Below are 17,475 nucleotides of genomic sequence, written 5' to 3' on the forward strand. Positions count from 1 at the left end.
TGTATTCTACGTCTATGAGTCTGTTTCTGTTTTGTATTTGTGTTTGGTTTGGTTTGGTTTGGTTTTTTCAGATTCCACATATGAGTGATATCACATGGTATTTTTCTTTCTCTTTCTGGCTTACTTCACTTAGAATGACATTCTCCAGGAACATCCATGTTGCTGCAAATGATGTTATGTTGTTGGTTTTTATGGCTGACTAGTATTCCATGGTATAAATATACCATATCTTTTTTATCCAGTCATCTGCTAATGGATATTTAGGCTGTTTCTGTGTCTTGGCTATTGTAAATAGTGCTGCTATGAACATTGGGTGCAGGTGTCATTTTGAAGTATAGGGTTCCTTCTGGATATATGCCCAGGAGAAGGATTCCTGGGTCATATGTGTCATCAGCTTTTAATCCTAAATAACACTATACAGGGAGCATCTTCCAATTTGCTCTATTCAGATCCTCCTCTTGTGTCAGCTATTTAAGAACATAAACAATACTTGTATGCATCGTGGTGGACTTTTCAGATGGTAAAATGCATTTAAATTACACAAACCTACAAAAATGTTGACTCACTATGTTTTACACCTGAAACTAATGTAACATTCTGAATCAACTATACTTAAATAAAAAAAATTTTTTTTCAAGATTGGAAAAAAAAAAAAGAAACTTTTTGAAGTCCCTAATAAATTTGAGCAGCTGTCCTATATGGTGCAAACACAAAGTTCAACAAAGCATGATGTCTGCTCTCAAGAAACTTGTGATCTGATGAAAGATACCTCAAATAGAGCTGAATGTGATCTGATTAGTCTGCATACAGTTTGCGCATCTAAGTGAAGGTTCTTTTATGGGGCCATTTATTCTCTGAGGTTCCTGTTGGGCAAAAGTCTTAATGGAATAAGACTGGGACAATATCCCAAAGCTATTTGGATGTTTATTGTCAATTGTTATCACATTGTTTCTTCCCTCAGGCTAAAGGAATGTAATGCATTGTATGATCTCAATCACCTAAATACAAACATGTATAGAAAAACAATTGAGGAAATACCCCAAGTACTACCAAAGTTATTTCTAGGTATCACACAGATTGAAAAAAGCCTACTCCTGTATTCTCAATTTCATAACCAGATTACATCAAATATGATTTTAATAATATCTGGCCTCAAAAATATAGCATAAATAATTGAGACTTAGCACAAATAATTGAGACTAGAGGCAGGGAAAGCAAAGTTTTAACTCTGTCCTTGCAAATTAATAGGTGTGTGATTTTCATCAATTTACCTTTCTAAGCCTCCTTTTCTTTGAATTTTAAATGAAGAAAATAGTATCTAGATCAGGGTTTTGTGAGGATTAGATGAGATTATACATATGATATGATCAGAAATATTTAATGGAAATTATTAGAATTCTCTCATTCTTTACCATGAAAAGAGCATGAATTCTAAAGAAGAGTCTTTAGCTTTGTTGATCAGTGTCACAAAGATGCAAATAATTTATATTCCAAGCAAGATAGTTTTGAGAGTAAAAAGGTACACTAAAATCAATTAAAACTATATAATTAAAAAATATATATTGACCAACAAATTGGTTTATTATTTTAACTGGCCTATAAAATAGTTCTATTCAAAACTAGTTTCAAACATTAAATTTTTTTCTAAAATAAGAATTTTAAACTCTTCAAAATAAGAATCTTTAAAATGTACATAAAATACAATGTAAAATAAAGCAAAAAAATTTTTAAGTTCTTTCATAATGATTATCTTACAAAGAGAATATAAGCAGAATAATTGTGTACACACTCATGTACTCTAATCAGTTTCTCAGTTGAGCTCATTTTTAACACTATTACTGGTATTTTCGGAAAACTGTATTTTTTCCATATGGTATAGTTATTTTTATATTTTAATTTCCTGCAATATTTTTAAAATTTAGGATTAATTTTAGGATTAATCAGTTCAATACTCTTGTCTCTTCTTTGTAAAACTGTTGCTGCAAAACCAGCCTCTTGCACCTGGAAAGCCAGATTGAGACTCAGAGGCAGAGTTTTGGGAGAAAAAGAACAGCTTTATTGCTTTGCCAGGCAAAGGGGAGCCACAGCAGGCTAATGCTTTAGAGACTATGAATCAATCCCCTTTGGGGTTGGGGTCTTGAGGTTTTATAGAAAAACTAGATGGAACAGAAAAGGTGATAACAATCAGGGCATTTTACAGGGTGCTACATTCCACTTAGCCTCTGTGATCCTCCTGGCTTCAAGGAGGGACTTCAGAGGGTCTGTCCATTCTTCTGAGATTATCAGCCCCGTTACCTCCTTCCTGGTTAAACCTATTGAATGTTGTTCAGCATAAAAGCAGTAAGGGAGAGAAAGCAAAATGCAGGATTTCTTAGAAAGAATCAGCAAACAGCTTTAGCATCAGGGAAGTTAGTTTCCAAATTTTCAATTGAGAAAAACCTCTTTCTATTAGTGCTGCATTACCCAATAAGCTAAGGCAAATCCTGCTGAATGGAGAAAATTCTGTTATTTTTTTACTGTGTAAATATTTTAGCCCAAATGTTTTCATAGATATTATCTTTTTTCCTCCATTTAAAGTCTCTTTCCTCAACAAATATATTTCTATAGGATAAAACCTGAGGATAAATTGTCATTATTTATGATTCTCTTCAATGTTTCACAAAATAAATATGATGTAAAATAACAGGCCTTATCAATTTAATTTCATTCTGATACAAAATACACATATATCCAGTTAAAAATAGAATCCATTAAAAGATTCTTCCAAGTTGAGATACTCAAAAGGGCAATTTTTGAATTTCAAAATTAAAGCTTGTATGTTGAGCTCTAAAAAGTTAATTTATTCAGTTTCTCTCTTGCTTTCACAATGATAAATTTCAATATCTTCCTGCTTGCAAGCTTTGTTTTCAATAATTGTAATTACTAAAAGCTTCAGACACTGGACTTTTGGGCACTCCATTTATGAACATGTTGATTAAAATTTTCTAACTATTTCAGAACAAAATGCAGTTAGAATTTAGAGAAATTGTAGGATACAAGTTAATATGTAAAAAATTTATTCAGATGTTCAAACATAAAATGTGATTGATATTGGATACAAGGAGAGAATACTATAAGCCATGCTCTTACACTTTTTGTATTAAACATTAGTTTTATTAAAATAAAATTTTTAGCTTCAGTTCTTACTTGTTTGTACAAATACATTTTAAAAATTTAAGCATAGGTTCTGTTTTGATTGAGAAAAGTTTACAGCTTATTTGGATGCTAATGAATTAGGGCAGAGGTTAGCAAACCACAGCCCTCTGGCCAAATCTGGAACTCTGCCTGTTTTTATAAATATAATTTTATTGGAGTGTAGCCATGCTCTTTTGTTTGTGGATTTTCTATAGCTTCTTTTGCACCAAACAGCAGAGTTGAGTAGTTGCGTCAAAAACAATACAGCCTGCAAAGTCTAAAATGTTTACTATCTGGCAATTTTACAAGACACAAATTTGCCAGCCCCTCAATTAAGCATACACCTCAATGAATTCCAAGTATATTTCTGTGCCATGAGTTTCTTTCTTTTTTTTTTTTTGTTTGGTGGGGGGAGGTAATTAGGTTTATTTAGTATTTATTTATTCTTAGAGGAGGTAGTGGGGATTGATTGAACCTAGGACATCATGCATGCTAAGCATGCACTCCACCGCTTGAACTATGCCCTCCCCTCTGTCATGAGTTTCTTAATTGAGTATTTTTTTTTTAGCAACAATGTTCTGCTCCACCAAAATTTGTATTCATATTTCCTCCATAAAATAAGTAACTTTATCTTTAGTGGTGAACTTCTTAATTGAACTTACAATATATATATCCAGAATGCATAAAAAATCCTAAAAATCAATGTTATATAGGTAGCCAGGGAGACATAAAAAGAAGCTCAACACAGAGAGACTCCCAATTCTATAAATATGAGAGTAATTTAGACTACCATGCTGCCATAAACACTCTAAAACTGAACAAAATATATTTTTAATGGGTTTAATGGGTTTTAGATATTAGGTGATAGTACATGCCTATAATTCCTGAGAGAAGAGAAACCAACATGGTGAACCCTATGATTATACTGGTTTTCTACTTTAAGGAAATTTCTAGACTGAGGCCCTGAAAAGACGCCTTAATTGAGCACAATGTCACTGAGCTATAGAGACAAAATTTTTAATTTTGGGCTATGAGGTAAGCTAGAATTTTTAAGGTGGGTTACCAAAGATAGTGAGTGATACTGAAAACGAGATCCACAAATCTGCAGACGGGTTCCTGTCAGTCTTTGGCTGCGTATTAAGCAGTGCATGCACAGGGTGTATACAACCCTGGAAAAATGGAATAACGGGGGAAAGAACAATTTCCAAAGAGCTATAAGTCATATAACTACTAGAATTCATACAGGGCTGGGACATATTAGAGTTATAGTGTGGGGAATCCTAACTGAACACCATAAATTAAAAAAATGTTTTTAATTGAAGTATAGTTGACTTACAATTTTGTGTTGGTTTGTGATGTACAGCAAAGTCATTCAGTTATATATATATATAACTGAATATATATAGACATATATATTCTTTTTTATATTTTCATTATCGGTTATTACAAGCTACTGAATATAGTTCCCTGTGCTATACAGTAGGACCTTGTTTTTTATCTATTTTATATATAGTAGTTTGTATCTGCTAATCCCAAACTCCTAATATATCCCTCCCCTGCCATCCCCTTTGGTAACAATAAGTTTGTTTTCTATGTCTGTGAGTCTGTTTCTGTTTTGTAAATAAGTTCATTTATATCATGTTTTAGATTCCATATATAAGTGATGTCATGATATTTGTCTTTCTCTGTCTGGTTTACTTCACTTAGTATGATCATCTCTAGGTCCATCCATGTTGCTGCAAATGGCCTTATTTCATCCTCTTTTATGGCTGAGTAATATTCCATTGTATACATATATACCACAACTTCTTTATCCATTCTCTGTCAATGGACATTTAGGTTGCTTCCATGTCTTGGTTGTTGTAAATAGTGCTGCTATGAACATTAGGGTGCATGTATCTTTTCATATGAAAGTTTTCTCCAGATATATGCCCAGCAGTGGGATTGCTGGATCATATGGTAACTCTATTTTTAGTTTTTTAAGCAACTTCCATACTGTTCTCCACAGTGGCTATACCAACTTACATTCCCATCAACAGTGTAGGAGGGTCCCCCTCTCTCCATACACCCTCTAGAATTTATTATCTGTAGACTTTTTGATGATGGCCATTCTGATCAGCATGAGGTAACACTTCATTGTAGTTTTGATTTGCATTTCTCTAACAATTAGCGATATTGACCATCCTCATGTGCCTATTGGCCATCTGTATGTCTTTGGAGAAATATCTATTCAGGTCTTCCACCCATTTTTTTGATTGGGTTGTTTGCTTTTTTGATATTAAGCTGTATGAGCTGTTTGTATATTTTGGAAATTAATCCCTTGTCAGTTGCATCATTGGCAAATATTTTCTCCAGGTCCATAGGTTGTCTTTTCATTTTGTTTATGATTTCCTTTGCTGTGCAAAAGCTTTTAAGTTTAATTAGATCCCATTCGTTTATTTTTGCTTTTGTTTCCAGTACTCTAGGAGATGGATCCAAAAAAAATACTGCTGCAATTTATGTCAAAGTGTGTCCTGCCTGTGTCTTCTTTTAGGAGTTTTATGGTATTCAGCCTTACATTTAATTCTTTAATCTATTTTGTGTTCATTTTTGTATATGGTGTTAGAGAATGTTCTAATTTCATTATTTTACATGTAGATGTTCAATTTTCCCAGCATCACTTATTGAAGAGACTGTCTTTTCTCCATTGTATATTCTTGCCTCCTTTGTCATAGATTAATTGACCATACGTGTGTGGGTTTATTTCTGGGCTTTCCATTCTGTTCCATTGATTGATGTGTCTGTTTCTGTGCCAGCACCATACTGCTTTGATTACTGTAGCCCTAATATAGTCTGAAGTCAGACAGCATAATTCCTCCAGCTCCATTCTTCTTTTTCAAGAAGTTTTGGCTATTCTGGGCCCTTTGTATTTCCATACAAATTTAAAAATTTTTGTTTCAGTTCTGTGAAAAAATGCCATTGGTAATTTGATAAGGATTACATTGAATCTGTAGATTGCCTTGGGCAGTATGGTCATTTTAACAATATTGATTCTTCCAATCCAAGAACACAGTGTATCTTTCCATCTGTTCGTGTTGTCATTAGTTTCTTTCATCAGCATCTTACAGTTTTCAGGTTGCAGGTCTTTTGCCTCCTCAGGTGGGTTTATTCCTAAGTATTTTATTCTTTTTGATGTGATGGTAGATGGAATTGTTTCCTTCTTTCTGATACTTCGTTGTTAGTGTATAGAAATGAAACAGACTTCTGTATATTAATTTTGTATTCTGCAACTTTACCAAATTCATTGATGAGCTTTAGCGGTTTTCTAGTGGCATCTTTAGGATTTTCTGTGCATGGTATCATGTCATCTGCAAACAGTGACAGTTTTACTTCTTCCTTTGCAATTTGGATTTCCTCTATTTCCTTTTCTTCTCTGATTGTTGTGGCTAGGACTTTCAAAACCATGTCGAATAAAGGAGGTGAATATGGGCATCTTCATCCTGCTCCCAATCCCAGAGGGAAGGCTTTCAGCCTTTCCCACTGAGCATGATGTTAGCTGTGGGTTTCTGTGTGATGAATTTTGATTCATGAGAACTCAAGGCAGAAATTCTTAGTGGGATCTTCTGTGTCCCTCCAGTCACAATGCCATACCTGGCTGTCAACTGGTTAATCTAGCTTATGTTTCTCAGGGTTCTTCAGAGAAATAGAACCAATAGGATATACATACATATATATGCATGTGGATTATATATACATGAGCCAATTCCTACAATAATCTCCTCATATGTATATACATATATAATATATAATAAAACTCCTATGTATACATATGTATATATGCACATATATAATATATATAGGGAGATATTTTATATATGTATACATATATGTGAGTATATGTGTGTATATATAATCTTGCAGATCTGCTGTCTGCAAGTTGGAGAACTAGGGATGCCAGTAGTATAATTAAATCTGAGTTTGAACGTCTGAGAATCTGGGGACTGATGGTATAAGTCCTAGTCTTAGTCCAAAGACCAAAGAACCAGGAACACTAATGTCCAAGGGTAGGAACAGATAGATGTTTCAGCTCAAGCAAAGAAAGCAAATGTACCCTTTTCCCTTTTGTTCTACTCAGGCCCTCACAGAATTAGTTTATAAAAGATGATGCCTGTTGGCATTGGTGAAGGCAAACCTTTACTGAGACTACTGCTCCAAATGCTACTCTATTCCAGAAACACCCTTAAGATAAATCCGGAAATATTTTACTAGCTATCTGGGCATCCCTTGGCCCGGTGAAGTAGGCACATAAAATTTACCATCACACAGGGGAAAGACATCTGTAAACAAACCAGCTTAGCTGTCTTCAAGGGAGTTTTGGACTTTAAACAGCACATCATAAATCCCACTGCCCTTATCTTGGCCAAGAGCGAGAGTCAGACATCCAGGCCCCTCAGAAAGAATCAGACCAGTCTCAGTTCGCTGCGTAGATTCTCGGCAAATGCTTGTGGGGTTATTAAGAATTTCGTTTACTGAATAATGTGATTTGGCCACATTTTGGACCCACTTATGGCTACATAAAGCTATGAAAGATGCTTTTCGGTCTCTTCATAAACCTGTAAAATAATTCCGTCAAGTTGAGAGAAGATGATTAATTTCACATCCCAAATCTTGAGTTATTTCTCTGTTGGCTCTCTTCTTAGAAGAGAGTGAGATTTTTAATCCTGCTGCATATATTTCTTTTATATATGTATATTTATTGTAGTATAGTCAGTTGACAATGTTGTATCAATTTCTGGTGTACAGCATAATGCTTCAGTCATATATGCATATATTCATCTTCATGTTCTTTTTCACCATAAGTTACTACAAGCTGTTGCATATATTTCAGTTCCTAAGACATGATTGCCATTTTGTCTTTTAATGCTTTGTTTTAATTTAATAAGTTATTTTCAAAGTCTTAGATTATTAAATACATAGTAAGTGAATGGCCAATGTGCAAAGGCGAAGTGTCTTCACTTAGAAGCTTGAAATTGCCTTTTGCCTGAAGATGGTACTACTACTAAGAACATCCCACAAAGTATATATTCAATGATAACAATAAATCCAGACATTTCATTGTTATAAATACAGAAACCTGGCAAATGCATGACCATCTGAGGTTTCAGGTGGCCAGGCTGATCTCATATAATACATTGGTGTAAAATAGTAGTTCCTGAAACTAGAGGAGGAAGTCTAGCTACTTTTGTCCTGGAACAGCATGCCCTAGAGTCATATGTAAACCAATAGACTAAAATCTCTGTGAGATTGTCTGGTTCATGGACAGCTGCATCTCTAGTGCTCAGCATAGTGGTACCACAGAATAGGCATTCCATGGTCATTTATTGAATAAGTGAATGAAAAAAAGAAAAGAATGAATAAAGCCTTGCTTACAGTTGTGGTCTAAATCTTCACTCAACTTGAGGCCAGAGGTTCTAATTGTCATTTTCTTGGAGAGAACCCAACAAGACTCGGATGGTCTTTCTATGGGGAATTAGAACTGACTCCAGCGGCACCTCGCCAATTCCACCCTATAGATGGAGATGTTTAACACCATCATGGTTCCCCACTACTGAGTGGAGCAGGTTTCCAACTTTACCCAAGTTCTGATAAAGTCATGGTAAATGTGGGGATTGGAGAGAGAATGATTCTGACAAAGGAAAGAATAAAGATAATATCCCTTTAAAATGTAATTGTAAATATCTGTCTATTCTCAACTCCCTGTTGTCTTTCTCTCACCTGTAGAATAAAGTCCAAAGTTCTTAATCTGATCTACAAGGCCCCCCACGATCTGACCCCCAGCTATCTTCTGACTGTATCTCCCAGAGCTGTTCCTCGTGCTTAGTGTTCAGCCTCAGTGGCCTTCTTGCCGATTTTCAGACACTTCAAGCACATTTGTAATCTTGGTGTCCTCTGTACTCTGAACTCTTCCTCCAGGTCTCCATGGCACTGGCTCTGTGGCTTCCTTTAAGCCCCTGCCCTAGTGATCCCTCCTCAGAGTGGCCTTTTCTGGATAGTAGTATCTATGATTGATAAATATTATGTTATGGGATAATTTACTAACTTGCTTATTGTTGGAAATCCCCACCAGGATGTACATTCCTGAAAGGCAGGAAAGGCAGGAATTTTGGTTTTGGGTGATGTTTTTTGCTTTTGTTTGTTTTCCTTATGCTGTTTCCCCAGTTCATAGAACAATGGCTGGGACACACCAGACACTCCATAAATACTGGTTGAATAAGTAAATCAATGATTAAAGACATGGATGAATGCATGTCATGACTGATAGGTAGGCTCTAAAACAGATACAAGGAAATTTCCTCATTGTCACATAAGCAATATCATACTGCAGCATGGTAACAAAGATGAGAATGATGGAGAGAAAAAAAAAATTTAAACATTTTTCTATAATTTCCCTTCCTTCAGATACACTTGACTTTCCCTTGTTCTTGAGTGTTGTGTCTATGGGATGAGAATTGATGCACAGTTCTTGGTACAGTTCAGATACCTGAGGCTAATTAACACTCCATACAGTAATGCTAACACAGAGCAGTAAATTTAAAGAAATATTTTAAGGCAATAACTGCACACCTTTTCTTGACTGATAGTATTTAAAAATTAATAAGAAGACAAATAACTATTCATTTTTCTAAAAAAAAAGAAAAGAAAAATATACCATTAGTTAATTCACTGTTGTTGAATATTTTCAAAAACAATTCCTTAAAGGGATTATTAAAATTTCACTGGGAACAGAAATACATTTGTTTGGGGCATTATCAGAATTACTAAGAAGCAATAGTAAAAAAAAATAATAATAAATTCATCATTTTTTATACTAATAGCAAATGACCAAAACTATTACACATTTATAACTCCTTTTTAGATATAACAAATTCTTCACTTTGTTAAATACAAATATAAATAACAATCCATTCCTTTAATTTTCATTCCTTAATACAAGAAGATAATTGTATCTGAAGCAGATGTAAATAATGAGAATTAAATTTTGACAAAAATCTACTACCATTAAGAACACAGATAATATTTAGCAAGTCCTGCTTTGTACTAGGCATTAGTCTACATTATTTTAATGCACTAATTTATTTAATCTCCACATATTCCTATTTTAAAGTTGAAGAAATGAGGTATAATGAACTGCCTACAAAGAAGGGCCCATAAGATGGGAATGGTTTAATAAATTATTGTACATCTACTCCATGGAATATAATCCAGACATTAAGAAGAATGAGTTAGAGCTAGGTCAAGTGACTCAGAGGAATTTCCTTGAAGTGCTGTTGCATTAAAATAGTGATATATACACAAAAATAAACTCAAAATGGATCAAAGACTTAAACATAAGACAAGATACAATAAACCTCCTAGAAGAAAATATAGGCAAAACATTATCTGACATACATCTCAAAAATGTTCTCCTAGGACAGTCTACCCAAGCAATAGAAATAAAAGCAAAAATAAACAAATGGGACCTAATTAAACTTACGAGCTTCTGCACAGCAAAGGAAACCATAAATAAAACAAAAAGACAACCTACGGAATGGGAGAAAATTTTTGCAAATGAAACTGACAAAGGCTTGATCTCCAGAATATATAAGCAGCTCATACGACTTAATAAGAAGAAAACAAACAACCCAATCCAAAAGTAGGCAAAAGATCTAAACAAGCAATTCTCTAATCAAGACCTACGAATGACCAATAGGCACATGAAAAAATGCTCAGTATCACTAATTATCAGAGAAATGCAAATCAAAACTACAATGAGGTATCACCTTGCACCAGTCAGAATGCCATCATTCAAAAGTCCACAAATGACAGATGCTGGATAGGGTGTGGAGAAAAGGGAACCCTCCTACACTGCTGGTGGGAATGCAGTTTGGGGCAGCCACTGTGGAAAACAGTATGGAGATTCCTCAAAAGACTAGGAATAGACTTACCATATGACCCAGGAATCCTGCTCCTGGGCATATATCCAGAAGGAACCCTACTTCAAAATGACACCTGCACCCCAATGTTTATAGCAGCACTATTTACAATAGCCAAGACATAGAAACAGCCTAAATGTCCATCAGCAGATGACTGGATAAAAAAGATATGGTATATTTATACCATGGAATACTAGTCAGCCATAAAACCAACAACATAACATCATTTGCAGCAACATGGATGTTCCTGGAGAATGTCATTCTAAGTGAAGTAAGCCAGAAAGAGAAAGAAAAATACCATATGATATCACTCATATGTGGAATCTAAAAAAAAAAAAGAAAACATAAATACAAAACAGAAACAGACTCATAGACATAGAATACAAACTTGTGGTTGCCAGTGGGTGGGGGGTGGGAAGGGACAGACTGGGATTTCAAAATGTAGAATAGATAAACAAGATTATACTGTATAGCACAGGGAAATATATACAAGATCTTATAGTAGCTCACAGCGAAAAAAGAAAGTGACAATGAATATATATATGATCGTGTATAACTGAAAAATTGTGCTCCACACTGGAATTTGACACAACATTGTAAAATGACTATAACTCAATTAAAAATGTTAAAATAAATTAAAATAAAATACTGATATACAGAAAACTGAATGATATGGCCCTATTTTAATAGAACTGAAAGTATCCTTATATATTGTATTTGGTTGTCTACATTGGGCATAGCATAGTGACTCAACAGACAAAGGCCAAACTTTAGAGATTGGGGTGCAGGCAGCAAAGGTGACTAAGGAAGAATGATCGATAAGTGCAATAGGAAGAGAAAGAAGAAAGCAGGTTGCAGGAGGCCAAATAAAGAAAGTGCTCCAAGAGGAGCAGTGGCAAGTTACTGCTGGACAGAATAGAATGAGGCCATTGGCTTTAGGAACATGAAGATCATTCATGCATTTGTGATCTTTTCAAGATTTTTTTTTATTATATTGGAGATGGAAGCCTGATTGGAGAGGATTCAAAACAGAATGAGAAATGAGGGAAATAAGAGACAAGTACGGTCAAATCTTAAAAGAGAGTTTTGATTTAAGAAGAGAAAGGGTAATATAGTAATATAGCAGTAGCTGAAAAGAGGGTGCTTTGTTTGATCTTTTAAGATGGTAGATATTTCATAATGGTTGTATGGTAATGAAAACAATGCAGCAGAGGAAAATTGATGTTAGAGTGAGGAGACAATTGCTAGACTGATGTTTTAAGTGGAAATGGATTGTAGTACGCAGATGAGAGGAATGGTCTTAGAAGGTGTGTAACAGTTCCTATATCGTAAACAACCAGGAAGGCAGGGTGTGTGGTACAGATGCTGGGCGTTGAAGGATGTGGCGATGTGTGTGGAAGACATCCTCGAATTCCTCATATTTTCACAGTGAAGCACAGAAGCAAGGTCATCAGCTGGCGGTGAAGCTGGAAGGAAGTGCTGGGAGTTTGAAGAGAGAGGAAAGGGTAGGAATAGTCATCTAGGAGAGCAGTAGAGCGAGTGAGTACAGAAATGCAGTAGGATTTCCTGTCAGCACAAATGTTCTTGTTGAGGTTCCACACGAAAAGCGAACACGGCCAAGATTTTCTCCCGCCAAGTTCCGCAGCCTGGGTAACATCTGGAGTAGGCAGTGTTGAATATCAACAGTGTAGGGTGACACAAAATTTGGCCCTAGAGGGAGGGGCCTATGGCATAAAAGGGATGATGGATAATGAAACGCAAGAAGATCGAGAAATTATAGGTTCTGGGTGGATTGAAGCTTTTTTGGAATTGGGGTATTCAAGGAAATGAACTGAAAAGATAGAAGATACCCAAGAAGGTGAAGTGGAGATAGATCAGAGAGACATATGGAGACACTTCTTTGCGATTTTGAGTGACATGACAAGCCAAGGAATGCCAGCAGCCATCAGAAGCTGTAAGACGCAAGGAATGGATTCTCCCTTAGAAATTTGGAGCAAATACAGCCCTGCTAACACTTTCATTTCAGCAAAGTGATATTTTTCAAGGTCTGTTTAACTGAAAAGCTAAGGGCTTGATTCCCAGCTCCGTTCTTTGGGACATTGGGTGATTTCAATTCCTTGAAATCTGGCTGCCAAGCGGGCACTGGTTCATTCTGGCCTGTGGGGAGGGGACAGGAAGGGTTGCTGTGCAGGTGGGTGCTGTAAATGGGTTCCTGGAGGATGGAGCTGGAATGAAGGCAAGGCCGCCGGCCCCACTATGGTTCTCCGGCACTGGCCCTGTCCAACTCCTCACGCTTCACTGCCCCACCCCTGACAACCAGGTGTTGCGCTCTTTTGTCACAAATGCTGCACTATTGCTTCTTAATTTTTTCTCTCCAGATTCTAATTTATGTCAATGCAAATAATAAATTATGCCCAGGGAAAAAATTGATTTCAGATGTCTGGACTCAAGAATTGAGAGATTAAATTTCTGTGGTTTCGGGTCACTGAGTTTGCAGTTGTTTGTTACAACAGCTACAGAAAACTAATACACAGGTGAAGGGAGGATTCAAAGAAGAGAATAGGCAGAGACTAGACTTTGTTGATGATGGACCTTAAGTTCCAGACAGCACAGGGGAGTTGCAAGGACAGAATTATAGGGAGTGTATGAAGGCTTAAGGAGCTGAGAGACTGTGATAAACCTGGGATCCTTGGGTTATGTGTGGCTACCCATTAAATAGGGGTAAGAGAGTGATAGAATTAGCTCTGATGATCTAAGAGGCCGACTTTGAAGGGAGAAGAAGGATATACATATATACATCTATAAATACATAAATATGCACATATATGTATTTATAGATATATGTGCATATATTTGACTATATATGCATAATATGTGTATATATTTATATATGAGTCTATATGTGGATTTATCATTATGTGCATATAAATAATTTCTATGTATATGAATATGTGTATTTGCATATTATTTTTAAATCATGGAGAAAAATGGAAGGATAAGAATTTGGGTAGGGCAGGGGAAATAATGGGGACAAAGGGAAGGAAAATTGCTGGCACACAGAAAGGAAAATGAAACAAAAAATGAAAGAATATATAAGGATTACATTTAGGCACTTATGTAAAACTGCATAGGTATGTATATGTATAAGAAATGTTTTAAAAGCTAATTTAAATAAATTTATAAAAAACATAGTTTGTATAGCAATGAAAGGGCCAAAAGACCTTGTTAAAAGTTAAATCCAGACATACTCGATGCTAACAATCTGATCTTAGTTTCCCCTGCATTTGCTCTTTCTTATTTGCAGTTCACTACATTTTTGGCTCTAACTGATCCAGTGCGTGCAGATAAGTCATCTTACAACAGCTCTAGCTCTTCCTCTCTGAATCACCTCCGGACTCCTCCTTTGTGTCTCTGAAAGGAGGTGGCTGCTGGTACCCAGCGTCATCTGTGTGCTTAAAGGAGTTTGCCTGCGATGACCTTAAGGTAGGCCTACTTTGAGAGCCTGGTCTATTATTATGACACAAGGGAAACATGGCTAAGAGTTTCTGGAGATAGGTATTTACTTTAAAAAATAGCCTGGCCATCCAAATTTTCTTCTTATTAATACCATTTGCCACCAAACAAAGTTACGATTCCAAATCTAGGGTCTTTCCTTGAATGTGTACCAAACAAGCTGTTTTACTCTTTTGCTGGGAAGCTAAAGGCATTTTTTTAAGCATCTTTCAGCCCTAAAATCTCACTCATGTAACAGTTTACCTCATGTCTTGGGACTTCTCCTTATCCTGGATCTTCGTCACCCAGAGATAGACTGGGGAAAGAAAAACGCACGGAGGATTGCTAGAAAAGTTTCTAAGAGGGTTACCATACATCACTTCTACTTATATTCCATTACTGCATACTAGTCACAGACTCGGGTGCCAGACTACCTAGGTGCAGACCTTGGTTTCATTACTAACTTGGCTGTGTGTCCTTAAATAAGTTCCTTAACCTCTCTGTGTCTCAGAGTCCTGAACTGTAAAATGTGATAATAATCAATAACAAATGATCTCATTCGGTTTTTGTGAAGAGTAAATGAATTAATCCATGCATTGTATTTAACTCCTGTACATAGTAAATACCAAGCAAATGTAAACTGTTATTATTATTATTAGAATTGATCAGTACGTGGGGATATAATGCCCCCAAAAAGTAGGCGAGTAGGGAAGAAGAAAGGATGAGATAAAAGCTAAAAAGAATAAGGGAAAGAAAAGCCAATAACCTGTGTTAAGATTTGGGAGGCTGGAAATATTCTGGAAGAAATGAAGCCCTCCAGAAAAACCACAAAAAAATGAATAAAAGCAGAGGCCTGCTGATTTGAATTGCGTGGATATACAGAGTCAATACTTCAAACACTGAGGTCAGGAAACTTAGGTAATGAGTATGTATGGGCAAAGTTATAGAGTTCTGTATAAAAAAAAATCTGTCTGTAAAATCACTTTCAACAAGGCTAAAAATATGTCTCTCAAGTAAAGTTAGAAAACTGAAAAAAAAAACAAACAAACCTATAAAAATACTTACTTAAATCATGCACAATAAGTAGTTCAGATAGGACATAAGTACATCTTTATACATACTATTCAAAAATTTATTGGGACAGCAATGCTTCCATGTAACTAGCCAAGTACACACTTCCCTTTCTTGCTCCCCCAATAGGTTGACAACAGAAAAACTGGCTTTAAACCTCACCTTGCCCAAGGACAACTTTCTCATTCTGAAAGTTTTTAGTTCCAATTCATAAGTGCTATATTTTCTATATTTTTATTTTAGAGAACACAAATTTTTGGCAGGCAGTGGGCTACTGATGAGCCACACTGGCTCACAATCTTCTTATCAGTCTTGTAAATTAGTAGTCAAATGTCACAGCACATAGCACACCTTACACAAGTGTGTGTCTTGTAGTAATGGAATTGTTCTATCCAGATATTACAGTTTCAGGCTTTTTCTAATATAAGGTGGAATCTGATCTGAGTAATACTGGGGATTTTATGTGGACTTCTAGGAGGAACTTTTCTTCTCAGCTTTACTTTCTGTCTCCTGGAATAATTTCAAAGAACTATCTGTCTGAGTGGCCTTAGGCAGGGTCTGTAGAAGTTGATTTCTGTGTGTGTGTGGATGATGGCCTATTCAAAGAGAAGTGCCAGAGTACACTTATAAAAGTTGTCATTATATTTATTCAATGTTGACATTTGTTTGATTCACACTTGCAATTAAAAATGTAATATAACTGTCATTTCAAACACAATTATAGAATTTTTTAAAAAGATACATACTGATTGGCACTTCAAGATGATGTGGTAATGTAATGGAGCAACAGTTCAACTTGTGTAACAAATACCTTCATCTTCCAAAACTGTATTCCCTTTTGAGTAGCCCTGCTTTCCCCTTTCCTGGAACTGTCTCCATATAATTTATCTGGCAACCATTGAGTATTCACCTACTATTCTTTTGGTATTGAGGGCAGGAAACTAATGATATGTATGGTTGTCATCCTAGAGAAAGGTCTTCACAACATGATTGGACCCATTTCACAAATGTAGCTTTGAGATGTCATTTCCTCTAAGAAGGTGGAGACAGGGGCAACAAAACTAGAGACCCCAGTGCTCTGGGCTAACTGTCCCCTCAAATTTGTATGCTGAAACTCTAATCCCCAGCTCTTCAAGATGTGACTGTATTTGGAGATCAGGCCTTTTAGAGCTGATTAAGTTAAAGTGAGGCCATCCTAATCCAATCTGACTGGTAGCCTTATAAGAAGAGGAAATTTAGGCACACAACGAACACAAGGTATGCACGTGCACAGAGGAAAGACCATTTGAAAACACAGGGAAAAGGAGGCCACCTACAAGGCAAGGAGCAAGTGTCGGCAGCCTTAAGTGAGTAGGCTGTGGGACCCAGGTCAAAGGTCACAACAACTGACCTGTGTATTAGGTAAGAGGTAAATGTACGCATGTGCCAGTTATATAAGCCTCATGAACAAAGAAAGTAAAGGTACGCATGCGCTAGCAGCATAATGTAAGTAGTATGAACAAAGCAATGAACAATGCGCATGTGCGGGCAGAATGGATAAAAGCAGGACAAATGCACCGCGTGGGTACACGCCATCTTATTGAACTAGAAGAAAATGCCCAGTGCCACCTCCGCCCACTGCACACACCACCCACTTGTACTGCAGTAAAGTGCTGTTTCATGGCATGTTGGCTCCTCACACACTTTTCCCAGTTGGGAAGCTCACCTCCTTGAATCCCTCTGCAGCCTCCCTCAGCTGACAGCTAGGTCTCAGGAGAAACTGTTAACAACTTGGGTCCTTGAACCC

The sequence above is a fragment of the Vicugna pacos genome, chromosome 25 (genome assembly GCF_048564905.1).
Source record: "Vicugna pacos chromosome 25, VicPac4, whole genome shotgun sequence".
Taxonomy (NCBI): Eukaryota; Metazoa; Chordata; class Mammalia; order Artiodactyla; family Camelidae; genus Vicugna; species Vicugna pacos.